At 33.2% G+C, this 16,317-nt stretch overlaps 1 long non-coding RNA gene across 1 annotated transcript; it reads left to right on the forward strand.

Moving 5' to 3' along the window:
• The first annotated feature begins 927 nt into the window (after positions 1-927).
• On the forward strand, positions 928-11,865 carry LOC145739501 (uncharacterized). The gene is made up of 2 exons (XR_014181053.1): positions 928-1,144; positions 11,619-11,865. It is a non-coding gene; the product is annotated as an uncharacterized LOC145739501 (long non-coding RNA).
• Positions 11,866-16,317: the final 4,452 nt, after the last annotated feature.

Here is a 16,317-nt window from a genome sequence, read left to right on the forward strand (position 1 = left end):
TAACTAGGACTACTTTTTTTTTTGTAAATAAATTGTAAATAAATAGAAATAAGTTAACATGTATACTATAACTATAAAAAATCCCACTGTAAACAGGCAGAAAGACCAAGTGGTCGATAGCCTTTTTTCTATTGAAAATAAAGATTATTATATATAAATATTATTTATACATATATATTTTCATAGTCATATAACGTGATCATGGCCAACTTCGAAAGTAATATTTAAATTTATTTATTTATTTTTACGCGTTTTTTAGGCAATAATTCAGGAAAATTAAAATAGCCCCAAACTAGCGAAGATAGGCATAGCGACATCTTAATAAAAGTTGAAAAAAATTGGTATTAGTATAAGATGCAATGCTTAGATACAGATTGTTCTATTTGAAAAAATCGATTAAACACACTTAGAAATTTCTTAACTTTAGCATTATGTACAAAACACCTTGTATGACGCAACATTTTATAAGCCTATTACTTACATGTTTGAGTCCCCTTCGGCCGATTTTGATCACTTTATTACAAGTAATAATGCAATTATTGCCGATAACAAATACTTATGTTTTGCCCTTAATTTGATTATTTTGTTTAATAGCCACCAGTTTATGGAAAGCGGAAAACTGATTCAGATGCAGAATTTTACATGGAGTACCAATATGCAAAAATATAGGGGGTGTGTCATTTAAAAAAAACAAAAATTTGTTTGCCCCGCACTTACGCAACACCCTGTATAGTCGGAAGTATTTTTATGCTGTAGACCAAATGATCCTATCTTTAATACAAGGATGTTTTTTTAGAAAAACCAGAAATAACAACAATATGGGACTTTTGCGCCACCCTGTATGTAAAATTTATTCTGGTGTGATTAATTGATGCCATTGTGGAGGGGTAGAGAGCGTTTTAGGTTTTATCTCAGGAATGTTGTTAATATAAACAAATTTTGGTTCCAACAAATAGACTGTTCAGTTTGGGCCTGCTTATTTTCAAAGCTACTGACAATATGGCCAAAATATTTAAAATATAACCCCTTAAAATAAATTATTTAAAAATAATTAAAACTAATATGATGTCATACTTAGCTGCCTACATGGTCGAAATTTTGTTGTCACTTTTGTGTGTTTGTGTGGGCTGCTTTTTATCGATAGGTAAGTCTATTTATAAAAAGCTTTTTATTATTTTTTTGTTGAAATGTACAACCTTCTAGCTATTATTCACCCGTAATCTTGTGTTCAAGAAGGATTTAAATAAACTCCGAAACGTTCACATTAAAGAAAAAAATGTTGACTTGAATGCTGTTTCATTGTGAGTTGACCTGAAAAGTTGACCAAAAACCAAGAAAACATAATGATTTATAAAATTGGTCAAAGAAATTCAAAGCTTAAATTATTTTTTTGCAGTTTTTAACTAAATAGCCTTTATTATACTACTTATAGTCTGTTCACGACCTTAGATCTACTCTATGCATGGAATTTTGAAATTTTGCCCTCTGTATATTTCTGACAATGATTTTTATTTAAAGTTATAGGCAAATATTTCTTTAAATTTCATTGCCGCGTTGCCAACTAATAATGAGATGTTCGATAATGCAAGTGTCTTCTTCTTAGAGTTAAACAAGATTCATAAATTAATATATATTAAATAACTTGTTTTATTTTGTTAAATTGGTTATTTCGAGGACAGTAAGCATTGGTGTTTTAATGATAGACATCTATTACTTATTAATTAATTCGTACTACAATTATTGTTCTTGAAACTGTTGGTTTTATACATCAGCCAAATAATGAAAATTGTTTATTTAAATGTGACAACTTACAGTGTCCCTCTGAATAACATACCAAAAAATCTTTCTCGGCGTTTAAAAAATTGTTTCATTATACAGGGAAAATTCCATGATCCAAAAAGATCGTGAACAGTCTATATGCACTGTATTTCATTTTTCTAACCTAACAATTTATACTACTTAAGAAATATTGACACCGGTAATAAAACGAAACATATTTAGTTTCACATATTTTACAGGTTTAGATTTAAAGCTTATATTACTAACCGAGTTTTAGGCGTCTATGTAATATAATATACATTCTTAAACTTATACAGGATGTTTTAGGTTTTAAAACGCAAACTTAAACCGCGTATTCTACGTTTAAAAATAACTACAGTTTGCTAAATAAACTATATTCAAATATGCTTTGTTAAAGAACTACAGGGTGTTAAAGTTTTACTTTTTGTAGTTTTTTTGCTTACAGTTTTTGAGACATTTAGCTCAAATTTGGACTATATGTATTTTATCATGCTATGCCATTCGATAAGCCAACATTTTGCAAAACTCTACCGAGTGTTCTTTTTTTGGTGTTTGGGTCCCCTTTTTTCTTCCACAAACATTTAGTTTTCAAACTTTTTTCCTCTTAAGTTAACTAACCTAACCCAACCTATCTCGGTATGTATTTCTTTAACGACACATTTTTGGAATATACTTTATAAGTTTAAGTTTGCGTATTAAAATCTGATACACCCTGTACAGGGTGGTCTTTCTAACTTAAGATATCTGGAAAATCGTAGAATTAAAAATTTCGTGTCAACGGAGACCTACATTAAACCGAAAGGGCTATTTCCGAAATATATATTTAAGTGTAACAGGGTCACACCAGTAAAAAGTGTGACTTCATACAATATAATATTTTTAAATATTTTTTTCCTATATTTTATATCATCAGTGGCTTGCAGAAAAAAGAGACTATTTTTTAATGTTTCTTGTAGGTTTATTATACAATTTTTGGCAATACCTACTAATGAGTCTCGCTTTAAATTTGATATAATTTTTTTATGAAATAAAAATATAGATATAGCATTTAAAAAGACGACCTTTTTTCGTAGCCTGCTAAGTCACCCGATGTCTCTAGATTATATAATACAATTTGAAGAATGCATACAAAATATTTTTTGTGTTTTAAGCTGAAAAACACAAAAAAAATTTTTTGTGCAATACAGTCATTTAAAGAGTAAAAAGTGAAATGATGGCCATTCACACAAACACTCCTAATCCGAATGTTGATAGACTGGGATATACAGGGCCTTGACGGTTTAAAATTTAACTTTTTTTATTAATCTGAAATTATCAGGGGTACCACGAGAGATTTCAATTACCAATAAATTTTTTTGGTGGCTTAGTTGCATCTTTGCAAATTTCACTCGTCCTAAAGGACTAGTGTAATTATGGAAAACATCCTAGAATAAAAAATTATCTGGTTAATTTAAAAGCGCGAGCAGTATTTATGTCTGGTTTATACAGAAACATTAAAAAATTAATACAGGGTAGTCCAAATTAATTGTACGATACTTAAAGGGTGGAGAGTAAAAAATAAACACCAAAGAGTCACTATGGTTGAGAAGTGTGGCTCAATGTGTGCCTCAAAAAATAGTTTTGCCATTTTAATTAGCTAATCAAAAAAACTCAAAAGTATTTGGGATGCTTGTATTTTAAAGTGCTACTATTTTAAAATGATTATTTACAAATTATTTAAATTTTTAATTAATAATATGGACTGGTCAATGCAAAATGCAAAATGAAAAGAAATATCCAGACAAGCATCCTCAAGGAGAAATTATGGAATATCAGATGTGCCAACAATTTTTATGACACTTTGGAGTTTATTTTATCTGTACTTTCTAACCTTGAATTATCCGATAATTAATTTGGACCACCCTACCTATGTAAAATAAAATAAAATATAAAGTTTCTGGAGGCTTTATACAGTCAAAATAAAATAAGGTTTATGAATTTTTATAAGTATGTTTTGTATGAAGTATCATATATAATAAGAGAATTGTACCGTCCGAATTATCGTGTTTGACAAGTACTGTCAAATAATGACATTTTTTAAAACGGCCCATTAACTCAAAGCCAATAACTAAAGTAAAAATAGTTTTTATTGAATTATTTTGTTATTTATGAAGCAAATCATAAGTTATTATACATCACTAAAATCAGAATAAAACGTACTATTTGGTGGGCTAAAAATCCAATATGGCGCCCATAAGAAAAAAGAAAGTTGATGATGGCTGCCAAAAAACGAAACGTCGTGTGGCAAATTTGAATCCATCATCGAATGGCTGAGAAAAAGTGGCAATGAAAAGGTGCTTTTAGTTTTGGAATATCTCTTCAAATAAGATTAGAAATAAATAAAAACAAAAAATCAAATTTTCAGTTTTTTTCGGATATCTTCGGATGTACTCGGAAAATCGAAATTTTTAAAACTGCATTGGGTTGAGCTTTACATTGCGCAACTTTGCCCCAATTTAAACTTTCTCGTATCTCTTATAGTTTCCGAGATCCCAATGGTGAGGGTCGAATTTGAATTACCCTGTATACATGTAAGAAAAAATTTAGTTTTCTTGTTAAAAAAGATATAAAGTAGTTTCTATCTAAGTTGGCATTGACTTCATTAAAATATCTCCAAAGTAATTTTTTTAAATTAACTAAATAAGTGTGCTAAATATTTGCAAAATTTCCCATATTAGGACTATAATGCGTTTAGTTTGATAATCAGTTAAGATCTGTATTTCATATATAATTTTTTAATATTTAGTATTAGTTCATCCCACATCAATTAAAACTGCGTTTGAATACAGATAAATCGGGACGCTTAGTCTAAAATGGTCGGAATTTGTAGTTTAATTACAAAAAATTTCGTTTGGTAATTTACCGGACAAACTAAAAAAAAATAAACATACACTGTGTGTAAAAAGTCCCTGAATTATTTCGAAAAATAAACTGCTCGTCAAAAAGAATGGGACAGCAAAATTTTTGCTCTTTTTTGAGCGGCTGCTTCTTCAAATTGATTTACTTGATGCTAATAATTTTTTTGAGAATTAAAAGGTATTTTCTTCCTCTTTCTTATGACCTAAATGATCTTTTTGAAAGGTGCCACGGATCCGAGTATACAGGGTGTGACTGAGGTGTAGTCAAAAAATGAAAAATTCTGTCCAACGCCATTTCTCGCAAAAAAAATTTTTGCCTAAACGTTTTCGCCAGTTTTGCGATTAAAGGCCGTTTACAAAATTTATTGCAAAATTTTAAAAATGTGGTTACTTTTGATTCTCTTGTTTCAAATTAAACAATTTCTTTAGATCTTTTGTGGAAGAAGAGCGGGATTAGCAAGTTTACACTTAAAACTACCCAATTTAAGTAAAAAACATACACTGCGGAATACAGGGTGACCCAAAAAAAAAATTTAAAAGAAAATCATATGTACGAGAAGGGTAGTCTTGACCGACTAGTTAGCTAGAAGAGGTGGAGTTCTTAGGGTATCGGTCTTGAGGAGGGCTCGAATAATTAAACTTTGAAGCTACCAAGCTTTCGGAATTTTATTTGATTCCTTCATCAGGGCTAAAAAATTACAGTCCAAATTAGTCACGCAAAACAGTCTGACAAGTTGAGTCACATTTTGTTGGAAGATAGTTTACTTACTGCTACGTGTTATATTATGAAACATGTGGTCCCAGCGTAACATTAAAATTTGAATTTGAGAATTCCTCATTGAAAACACACAGATAGCGCCCACAGCCGTTGTCACTCATTATTATTGTTAAAAACTTTAAAAAATTGTTAAAACTAACATCACAATGTTACACAAAAACTTAAGACGTAAAATTAGACGATATTACACATTAAAAGACTAATTATTAATTTCGCATGTGATCTTAATGCAAGGCAGATTCGAGAAGCAGTGCTAAAGGTGTAATTTAGACGTCGGATTTGCTGATATCAGTCAAACGTTCACATTCCATGGATACCTACTATATTGATTATGTTCAAGAAAAAACTGGGTCAATTAGGTTAACCTTGCCCACACTCAGTTAAAAAGGGATGGTAAAGTTACCTGGAGGTTAAGCCTCAAGTGGAAAACCCAAACCAACAAAACCTGCACAAACAATCTACACTCAACCCTTATTTTTCAATTTTTATTTTAATTTTTATTTTATTTTATTTTTCTTTATGTTGTTGTTCTTTCTAATTTATTATTTTTTTATTTTTCATAAAGTTAAGCAAACAAACTGTTTGGGTTTAGAGGTCACTATTAGGTGTCTTCCTCTTACACGACTCCAAGATATTACTGTATATGCTACTTAAGTTGTCTATATCTGATCGTAAGTTAATCGAGGATGTACTCTCATTAATCTCAACCATCTCTAAAAACAATCTCTTAGTGAGATTGCTTTCCCTGTGTAAAATTCTCACTTCGTCAAAATTGAAGCTATGATTGTTCGAAAAGCAATGGTTAGCTAGTGCACTGGTCTGCTTGCCAAGTCTAACATCACTTTTGTGTGCCAATAATCTATTATGTAGGATTCTGGAAGTTTGTCCTATATATGTGGCTGGGCATTGCACACAGTTTATGTGGTAGACAACGTCGGAGCACCTTACCGGTTCCTCTTTGTCTTTCAGCTTAGTAAACAGATCACCAACAGTGATTGCGTTACGCTGGGCTAGCTTTATGTTATCAAAGTCTTTAAACAAACGTGTCACTTGATTGTTAATTAGTGGTATGTATGGGAATGAGCAATAACTGAATTCCTGATTGTTACCTTCAGGTTCTCTCTCTTCACTAGTGGACGTAGAAGGCTACTATGTCACCGATTCTCTCTTTGTATGTAATGGACGACCTACTTGATGACGTCACGAAAAAATTGTCATTCCCACTCCCCTTCCTTAAAAAATATGTAGACGACATCATAACGTCCGTTCCCATTGATAAGATAGAAGAAACCCTAGCGACTTTTAATGGCTACAACACTAATATCCAGTTTACCGTAGAGAGAGAGAAGAATAATAGCGTGCCCTTTCTTGATACCTTAGTCTGCAGGGACAACAACATTATTAGGCTTGACTGGTATCAGAAGCCTACAAGTTCGGGGCGCTACATAAATTACTTCTCGAACCACAGCCAAAAAATGAAAGTCAACCTTATCCTAGCCCTAAAAAATAGAATTAACAAAATTTCCCATCCACAGTTTAAGTTGAAAAATCTAAGAAAATTATATCAAATCCTAAGAAACAACTCCTACCCGACAGAACTTTTAAAAAAACTAATTTTTAGTTCTCCTTCTACGTCCACTAGTGAAGAGAGAGAACCTGAAGGTAACAATCAGGAATTCAGTTATTGCTCATTCCCATACATACCACTAATTAACAATCAAGTGACACGTTTGTTTAAAGACTTTGATAACATAAAGCTAGCCCAGCGTAACGCAATCACTGTTGGTGATCTGTTTACTAAGCTGAAAGACAAAGAGGAAACGGTAAGGTGCTCCGACGTTGTCTACCACATAAACTGTGTGCAATGCCCAGCCACATATATAGGACAAACTTCCAGAATCCTACATAATAGATTATTGGCACACAAAAGTGATGTTAGACTTGGCAAGCAGACCAGTGCACTAGCTAACCATTGCTTTTCGAACAATCATAGCTTCAATTTTGACGAAGTGAGAATTTTACACAGGGAAAGCAATCTCACTAAGAGATTGTTTTTAGAGATGGTTGAGATTAATGAGAGTACATCCTCGATTAACTTACGATCAGATATAGACAACTTAAGTAGCATATACAGTAATATCTTGGAGTCGTGTAAGAGGAAGACACCTAATAGTGACCTCTAAACCCAAACAGTTTGTTTGCTTAACTTTATGAAAAATAAAAAAATAATAAATTAGAAAGAACAACAACATAAAGAAAAATAAAATAAAATAAAAATTAAAATAAAAATTGAAAAATAAGGGTTGAGTGTAGATTGTTTGTGCAGGTTTTGTTGGTTTGGGTTTTCCACTTGAGGCTTAACCTCCAGGTAACTTTACCATCCCTTTTTAACTGAGTGTGGGCAAGGTTAACCTAATTGACCCAGTTTTTTCTTGAACATAATCAATATAGTAGGTATCCATGGAATGTGAACGTTTGACTGATAACAGCAAATCCGACGTCTAAATTACACCTTTAGCACTGCTTCTCGAATCTGCCTTGCATTAAGATCACATGCGAAATTAATAATTAGTCTTTTAATGTGTAATATCGTCTAATTTTACGTCTTAAGTTTTTGTGTAACATTGTGATGTTAGTTTTAACAATTTTTTAAAGTTTTTAACAATAATAATGAGTGACAACTGGCTGTGGGCGCTATCTGTGTGTTTTCAATGAGGAATTCTCAAATTCAAATTTTAATGTTACGCTGGGACCACATGTTTCATAATATAACACGTAGCAGTAAGTAAACTATCTTCCAACAAAATGTGACTCAACTTGTCAGACTGTTTTGCGTGACTAATTTGGACTGTAATTTTTCAGCCCTGATGAAGGAATCAAATAAAATTCCGAAAGCTTGGTAGCTTCAAAGTTTAATTATTCGAGCCCTCCTCAAGACCGATACCCTAAGAACTCCACCTCTTCTTGAAAATCATATGTTTTATCATAAATCTTAGCATGTTCAGTCATTTTAATGGAAAATAATGATATTGAATAGAGAAGCACACTATTTTTTTAGTAACCCAATTCATATCTCTAGACGTTTTCGACAGTTTGGCGATTAAGGGCCGTTTACAATATTTATGAATTTTTTTTTTTAGAATGGTTCTTTTTAATTCTCTTGTTACAATGAAATGAATACTACTTGAATTTAAAACAAGATTAGCAAAATTACATTTCAACTCACCCATTTTAGGTGAATATTTATAAACCGCGAACCTTTATAAACAGAGTGAGTTAAAAAATCATACAAAAGATAAATCAAATGTTTTACCATACAAATAAAACATGTATTTTTATTCGGTAAATTTAATCGAAAATAATGGTTTTTAATTTAAAAAAACCAAGTCCACAGCATTCATATCCGATGACTTTGCGGACTACAAACCCATTTGTTCTTAATACCTTGTCGGCCCCCCCGCAGTTTGTTGCAACTTCGCAACCCTTCTTGGCATGCTATCCACCAACTTTGCAATAAAATTTTGGGGAATTGCCTCCAATTCAACCCTCACCATTTCTGCCAACTCATTCAAATTTTGAAATTAATGCTCTGAGCCATTTATTTTCAATTTCATTCTACTCCATACGTGCTCTATTACGTTCATATCCGGTGACTTTGCAGGCCACTCCATTCGTTCGATGTTGTTCTCTCTCAAAACTTCTTGTACGATTCTGGCTCGATGTGGACGAGCATTGTCGTCAATTAAGATAAAACCGATGTGAAGTAGTAGTTAATTTTTTCTCAAAGTGGAGGTGTAAGTGTAAAAGTGATGGGAAAGAACACACAGCCTTCTCCACAAAAAATTTATTCAAGCCCCCCTAAAAATGTTAGAGGGGCCGCTCGACATATGTTTCGGGCACATAAGTACCCATCTTCAGGAGCCCATATGACAAGGTGAAACGCCGGCTGTCTTTCTTCAAAGGGGAGACAGCAAGACCCAAGTTTAAAAAATTAGTATGCCGTAAGGCCAAACATTACTGTTGTGCTTAAAAAATCTTATTATGGAGAAAAAAACTAAAACTAAATAATTCACATTATGTGTTTAGGTCGGGGCGACCCTTAGAATTTAGGATTAAAAGTTCAATCATCTTAAAATTTTAACAAATGTCCGGTTGCACGAAGCTAACAGAACAAAAAAAAAAAATAAAATTTATATATGTCGAGCGGCCCCTCTAACATTTTTGGGGGGCTTGAATAAATTTTTTGTGGAGAAGGCTGTGTGTTCTTTCCCATCACTTTTAAGATAAAACCGTTCCCAAAGTTTCGAGAAAAGGGATCACAACGATATCACGTATACACATATCCCTGTACCTATGCGCATTCATACTATCCTCAATCAAATAGACTAATCTGTTCTTCCATTCCTCATAATCCCGCCCCAAACTGTAATTCCACCTCCCCCAAAAGCAACCCTAGCATCCATGCATTCTTCCATATATCGTTCATTTCTTTCTCTCCATACCAATAATCGCCCGATTAATGAATTTACTGGGCCACAAGTTAGCAATGAATTGATGTCAAGTTTTTTCTTATTGAATTACTATGTTTCAATGACATTTTCTGATTCGGTCTCTCATTCTGGTCACATTTCTTGTAACATGCTGTATGGTTGTGTTGTAGATCGATCTACACAATCTACAATGATTTACTTGAATAGTTTGGCAGCTATTAATTATTAAAGAAAACTACATTTTAAAGTAAATATCAATTTTTTATTTGATTGAATGCTAAAAATGTGCCTGAATTAAAATACATATTTTCGTAGACAATATGTATTTGTATTTTGTAAAATGTCGCGTGTTATAAGATGCATTAATCCATGATTCTTCTTTTTAAATAATGAAATTTTTCGGTTTTGTTGCACATACCTTATTTTTTAAGTGACCCTTTGTTAATGATCTAGAAGCCTCATATCTGGTGATCTAGGTGGTAATTAACTTGAAGCAAAGTTTTCTTTAAAAATTAAATAGGTGCCAAACGAACAAAACAAAGTTTAAGTTAACCATACAAAATGTCAAATATGTACAAGAATATGTCTCTAAAGAAACTAAGAAGTAACATGTTATTTACAAAGTGTTGTTTCCACTGTAACTTAACTTCCAAGGTAACAATCAATTAATTAAATAACGAATTGGAACGAAATTTAAACTGGAAATTTGCCTTCCGATTTATCTCTAATAAAGTGTATATCCACTTAAAAACATATACAAAGAGGCGACCATCACAGTTAAAGTGCCCAGAAAAAAACTCAAAGTAGACCAAAAAAAATTAATTTATGTCCATATAGAGTGGATTTACCACTGTGCGTCGCGTGTAATCAGTATTTTTCACTATTTTCCTCATAGTTTCTTGGGTTTCAGTTTTATTGTGATGCACTCACAAAAATAAATGCATAATTTCTATAAATGCACTCATTTATAGAAACCTGCCATTATCATTCAATCAGATCAATTTATTTTTGAAGAAACTATTGTTCACATCAATGAATTCCCGGTTTTTACCGCGTTAAAAATCTTAATGTTTATCAGTGTTGTTAGGACGATATACAGTTCCATTGTTACCCACCGCTTTTTCGATCATACACTAAATGTCAAATATTTAGTATATCTATATAATATATAGTTTACCAACAGGTCTAGATAGGGCCAGGTTATTCTTTTGCAACGCACTAGAGTAGAGTTTACAACCAAGGTATGTAATGATTACATTAATTCGGGCATTTGTCGAGCAGAATATAACTCTACTTCATATTTTTCTGATATTTTTTTTGTGTATTTTTTCTTATTCAGTGTTTTCTAAAGCAAAACCGCTCAACACAAGCTTAAAAATTATTATATCCGTGTTTACATGGCTGAAATGCATTAATTTGTTTAATAACAGAATTGAGGTTTATTTACAACTGAAGATGTATGTGGGTGGCCACCGATCTTATGGTTACCATATCTGTTGAAAAAAACAGGTCAGAAAGGGTCTTGTGGGACTTTATCAAATTTTAGATATCGAGACACTTTAATAAATATACATACAGTCATAGGTATTCTGTCCTCTAACAAATTACATTTAAGTTGATTGGCAATTGAAAGTAAACTAGTTTTTATTTCAGGCATAAGTTGCTGTGTACACAATTTCCAAATGTGGATCATGAAGCAAAACGGCCTTACTACAAATGTTTGACGCGCATAGAACCGCGAAAGGATCGTCTCGAGGTCAAATGTCACCAACATCAACAATCCTGCAAGTATTTCTGTCGGCAACTTCATATCCAAATTAGCAATTGTGATCTATGTCATTGAACACAGCATGAATGAATAAAAATAACCTAACACTCGTAAATTTGATTAAAAAAACAATTTTTTTCTTTATCATTAACAGTATCAAAACTCACTAAAATCACTTATCGCATGGATAGTTATCACAAATCTTTACACTATTTATTCAATATTTCTGATCAGGTCAGATTCGGGAAGAGCATCAGGTACTACAATATTATTTCGCAAAGTTAGGTATTCTACAGAGTGTACAGTAAGCCTATGATCAATAAGGTACTGTGATCTTCTTTAGATCAAAATATGACGATTTGACGTAATTGTCATTAGGAAGAAGTGCCTGGTTCCACTGCTATTGATGGTCCAATTTCTTGAAAAAAAGTCTATTTTCAGAAATATTTCGAGAACGTTTCGATGGATTTTAATGAATCTTGCACTAGACTTGTTTATAAGTAAGGCTCATGTATTTATTAATAAAATATCTGTCGTTAGCAAGTGGCAAGTTCTTCAGTCGCTTGATTCAAAAATTACCAGAACTAGATGTTTTTCTGTCTCCGTGCTATTTATCATTTTACAGATATTCATTGCAAATAATGTAACCGCCAGTTATTTTGTTAACTGTCTACTGACTAGTGACAGTTTTGAGGTTGGTGACAGTTTAAGAAATTGTTTCAAACAAATCCAATTGGCGAATTCAAATGAAGAAATTACATGAAAATGGGTAAATAAGGATATAGATAATAATTGACCATGTCGGTAATTTCTTAATTAGAACTGTCAGACTATCGTTAAAGTATGATTGTGAATTTATATTTATCAAATCAACTGGTGGCTACGTTATTTGTATTAAGTAAATATATGAAACAGTAAACAGCAGGGAGACAAAAATATTTATTGCTAAAAAACTTTGAATGCTAGAAGATTTTACCAAGAGTACTAAAGCCTTGAAAATGGTTCAATGCATCTGACAAAAAATAAATAAATGTATTTAATAGCACGGAATTTTTAATTAATTATTTCAATAATAAACTAAAGATGGAAAGGTGAGTAGTGTATAGTTTTATTTGCTAATTTGCTTTTCTATGACAGTACTTAATAACGTTAATAGTTACTTGTTACTGTTTTGCTACATTAATTATGGGCGTAATTTATTCTTTTGTCAGCTCCACAGTATTTGGCCGAAGAGTTTTTATTTAATGTAGGTAATGTGTATTTGGAAAAGTGTCTTTATTTTCTATTCCTTTTAATGTCAATCTACGCATGGCGAACTGAGTAACTGTGCACAAGTTGACATTGGGAGTGAACAAAGACCAGCAATTAGCCATTCATATCTATCAAACTTACTTGTGATTTGTTTTCCAACTGATTGGCATTCTACAGCAAGTTTTATGAATTTATTTAATCCTTGCCAACCTCCACCTGTTCGGTGTTCTTCTTATTTTGTCCGGTTGTAGTCGCGCTTAAACTTAGAAGGAACTATGCAAAAACAACATTTTTCCAACATAAAAACTTCTTATTAGCTCGCAGTCTGCCTCTAACACTTAGACTACGGGTAGTAAAGTGTTGTGTTACATATGGCCCATCTTACTATACGGCGCAGAAACGTGGTCTCTCAAAGCTGGAATCCTGAATCGCATCGAGGCGTTTGAAATGTGGACCCTCCGGAGATTCTTACGCGTGCCGTGTATCACACATGCACCGAATGAAGAAATTTTAAGAACTGCAGGCTGCGAGCGAGAAATACTTCACATCATTAAAGAAAGAAAAGTTTCCTGTCTTGGCCATATCCTTCGAGGAGGCAAATATAACATTCCTACACTCCTCGAGGTCCAGAAAGAAAGCAACGCTCCTGGCTAAGAAACATACGAAACTGGTGTAACATCAGCGACGCAGACACCATGTTTCGAAGAGCTGAGAACGGCACTCTGCACATTGTATGAAGAATGCAGACGCCACCGTGCGGCTAAGCACAAGGCACGAAGAAGTCAGGCAATTTGGTACGCGAATGTGACATAATGTGATGACCACGATGGACTGGCACGGTCTACATCGGACCTCATCCTGCCTTACCAGATCAAGAGCATACAAAATGTTTCTTCCAATTTTTTTACATTCCACGTCCTCCTTATCGGGGTCACTTTTAATTGGGGTTTGTTGCACCACTGCACTAAGCAGGTATTTTTTCTTCTGTTGAAGTAATCTAATCAACTCATGAGGATGTTAGGTCGAAAGGGAGCAATTTTAAAATTTGATAAGTTAGATGGTAGCAGGTTATTTATATAGCAACTTTGACTTTTAAATGTAAGAATTTTAAAAATCAAGAAGGCACTGTATTGGGTTACCCATATTGTAGTTTGGGCGTTTGCTCAAGTAAAGATGCCCATAAATTAATTAGATGTTTATTAAAATAAAAAAAAACACATAAGAGGTTCTCGAAAATACATAATGTAATATTACATGTTGCTAAATCTAGTCATCTTACAAGTGACACATGACACATTGACATCTGTCATGAATGTACTTATAACCAAAACCGTTTAATGAACCGATCTTATACTTTGACCACATAAACAACACAAGTTTACTACAAGACATTTAATACTACCAATATAAAAAAACTGGAGATAACATCAATGAAATTCAGGTAATTGAAAGCATCACCTGAGAGAGGTTGAGGTGCTTTTCTTAAATTTAATATTGCTCTCCCAATTGAATCGTTAACTTTCAGGATCCTTTCTATTATATAGAAAATACCGTTCCATCTACTATACACACCCTGTGAAAATTTGTACTCCTTATAAGTAGCATTTTCATCAATGTTTTGCTCTTTCACGAAGGATTCCATAGCCACTGTACAGCTATTGAAAAATGTGACAATGTTTTTACCGTTTTTGATTAGATGTTTTGACTAACTCATACATAGTTTACTTCCAAATTCAGACTATGGGCATACCAAGGAAGATTTGTGGATATTCTAAATTCATTGTTCTGGTACTGTAATCATTCCTACTCTCGATGCAATATAAAATTTACAATTTAACGCCATGTCATACAAAGCAGCGGCTTTAATACATACACATATTCTTTTTGCATCACTGCATTCTTCTAACACTGGTCTTTTTAACGTCTCTGCCATTCATATTAAAGTTGGAAGTACAAAAATTTAGAATTTTGTTTCGAAACCGCCGCCACCAAAACTAAATGACAAAAGAATTGTTCATCATTTCACATAATATTTACCGCAACAGCAAAAATGATCCAAAATTGCTTTGTATGAGAAGTAAGTGTAGAAACACATGGAGTAATTGTATAAATCTACAGTCAGAACATTCATAGAGAAAACAGCAGAGGCACAGCACCCTACTGACTCCGAAGAAATTGTCGTTTCGACAGATACAAGTGGTTGTTGGCAAAATACTAGTCGTTAACTGTGGCTGTCAATGTTCTTGCGTAGGCTATAGGGAAAGTAAAGTACTGGTAGCATACAGCTGGCAATGTGCATACTGTGTTTGGTGCATATATGTTTGTAGTAGTGATACTTTATGTGCAGTCACCAAAGTTGAAAAAACAAGTTCTGTTTTAACATTGATATAAGCAATGTAAAGTACTCTATAATCATCACCATACCAAACAGGATCACCTGATCTTTAAATTCCCAGCCAAGAAGTAATTGAGATTAAACTAAACAGATGATTTTTACAAGAATAGTCTTAGAAATCTTTTAAGATGTTTGTTGTTTGTTTTCATTTTTTGCCACTAAGAAACCACGTTTCTTGAAACGGTGTTCAGGGAAATTTGAAGTTGACGACCGAATTCCTCAGCCGGTCGAGTGGAGATGGTGGGAGGTGAGACCTCTAAGTGGAAACGTCGATTCCTAAAAGTCTACGGGGAATTGTCTTGTGCGGTGCATTTCTAAGAGGCGAAAAGGGTGAAAACCTAGGAGAAGACCACGTGGATGTGACAGTGACGGTTATAGTTTCCATGAGGAATGACTATATCTTTTGCTCGGATCGTGCCTTTAAGCGATTTTTTAGAACTTTTTGTAGCAATCTGGGGCTCAGGGCTCTAGCCCGACTATCTGAGCCTCTCTCGTAGCGAGCTGGCAAAATACCCCTAGCTGGTAGTGCCAAAAAAAATCCAGAAACAACAACAACAAAGTGAACAGACGCCTTTCCGGGTTGTGTCTCGATGGTTTTATTACCTGTTCTGGCACGGAAAATTGGCAACATTGCAGAACGTGTTCCCTCTAGGCCTCTAACCTAACTTAACAGTCTAATGTTTTGTTCTTTGTTTATGGTTACCGTGTAGAGGTTTACTTCCATTGATTACAAAGTATTCATAAAGTGTATTTATTGACAATATGACTGAACCACATTTTTCGAAGGCGGATTCCAACAATATTCCCGAAGTGGATGCTTTTATGATAGCAAAATACTTTGCAAGTTATTGAACACTACTGAAAGCAAAGTTGTAAAATCACAGAGGCAAGTACATAAAAATAAAATATGTCTAATTTCAAGTAATACAATATAAATA

Source organism: Ips typographus, unplaced genomic scaffold (genome assembly GCF_016097725.1).
Source record: "Ips typographus isolate SLU unplaced genomic scaffold, UJ_Ityp_2.0 IpsContig31, whole genome shotgun sequence".
Taxonomy (NCBI): Eukaryota; Metazoa; Arthropoda; class Insecta; order Coleoptera; family Curculionidae; genus Ips; species Ips typographus.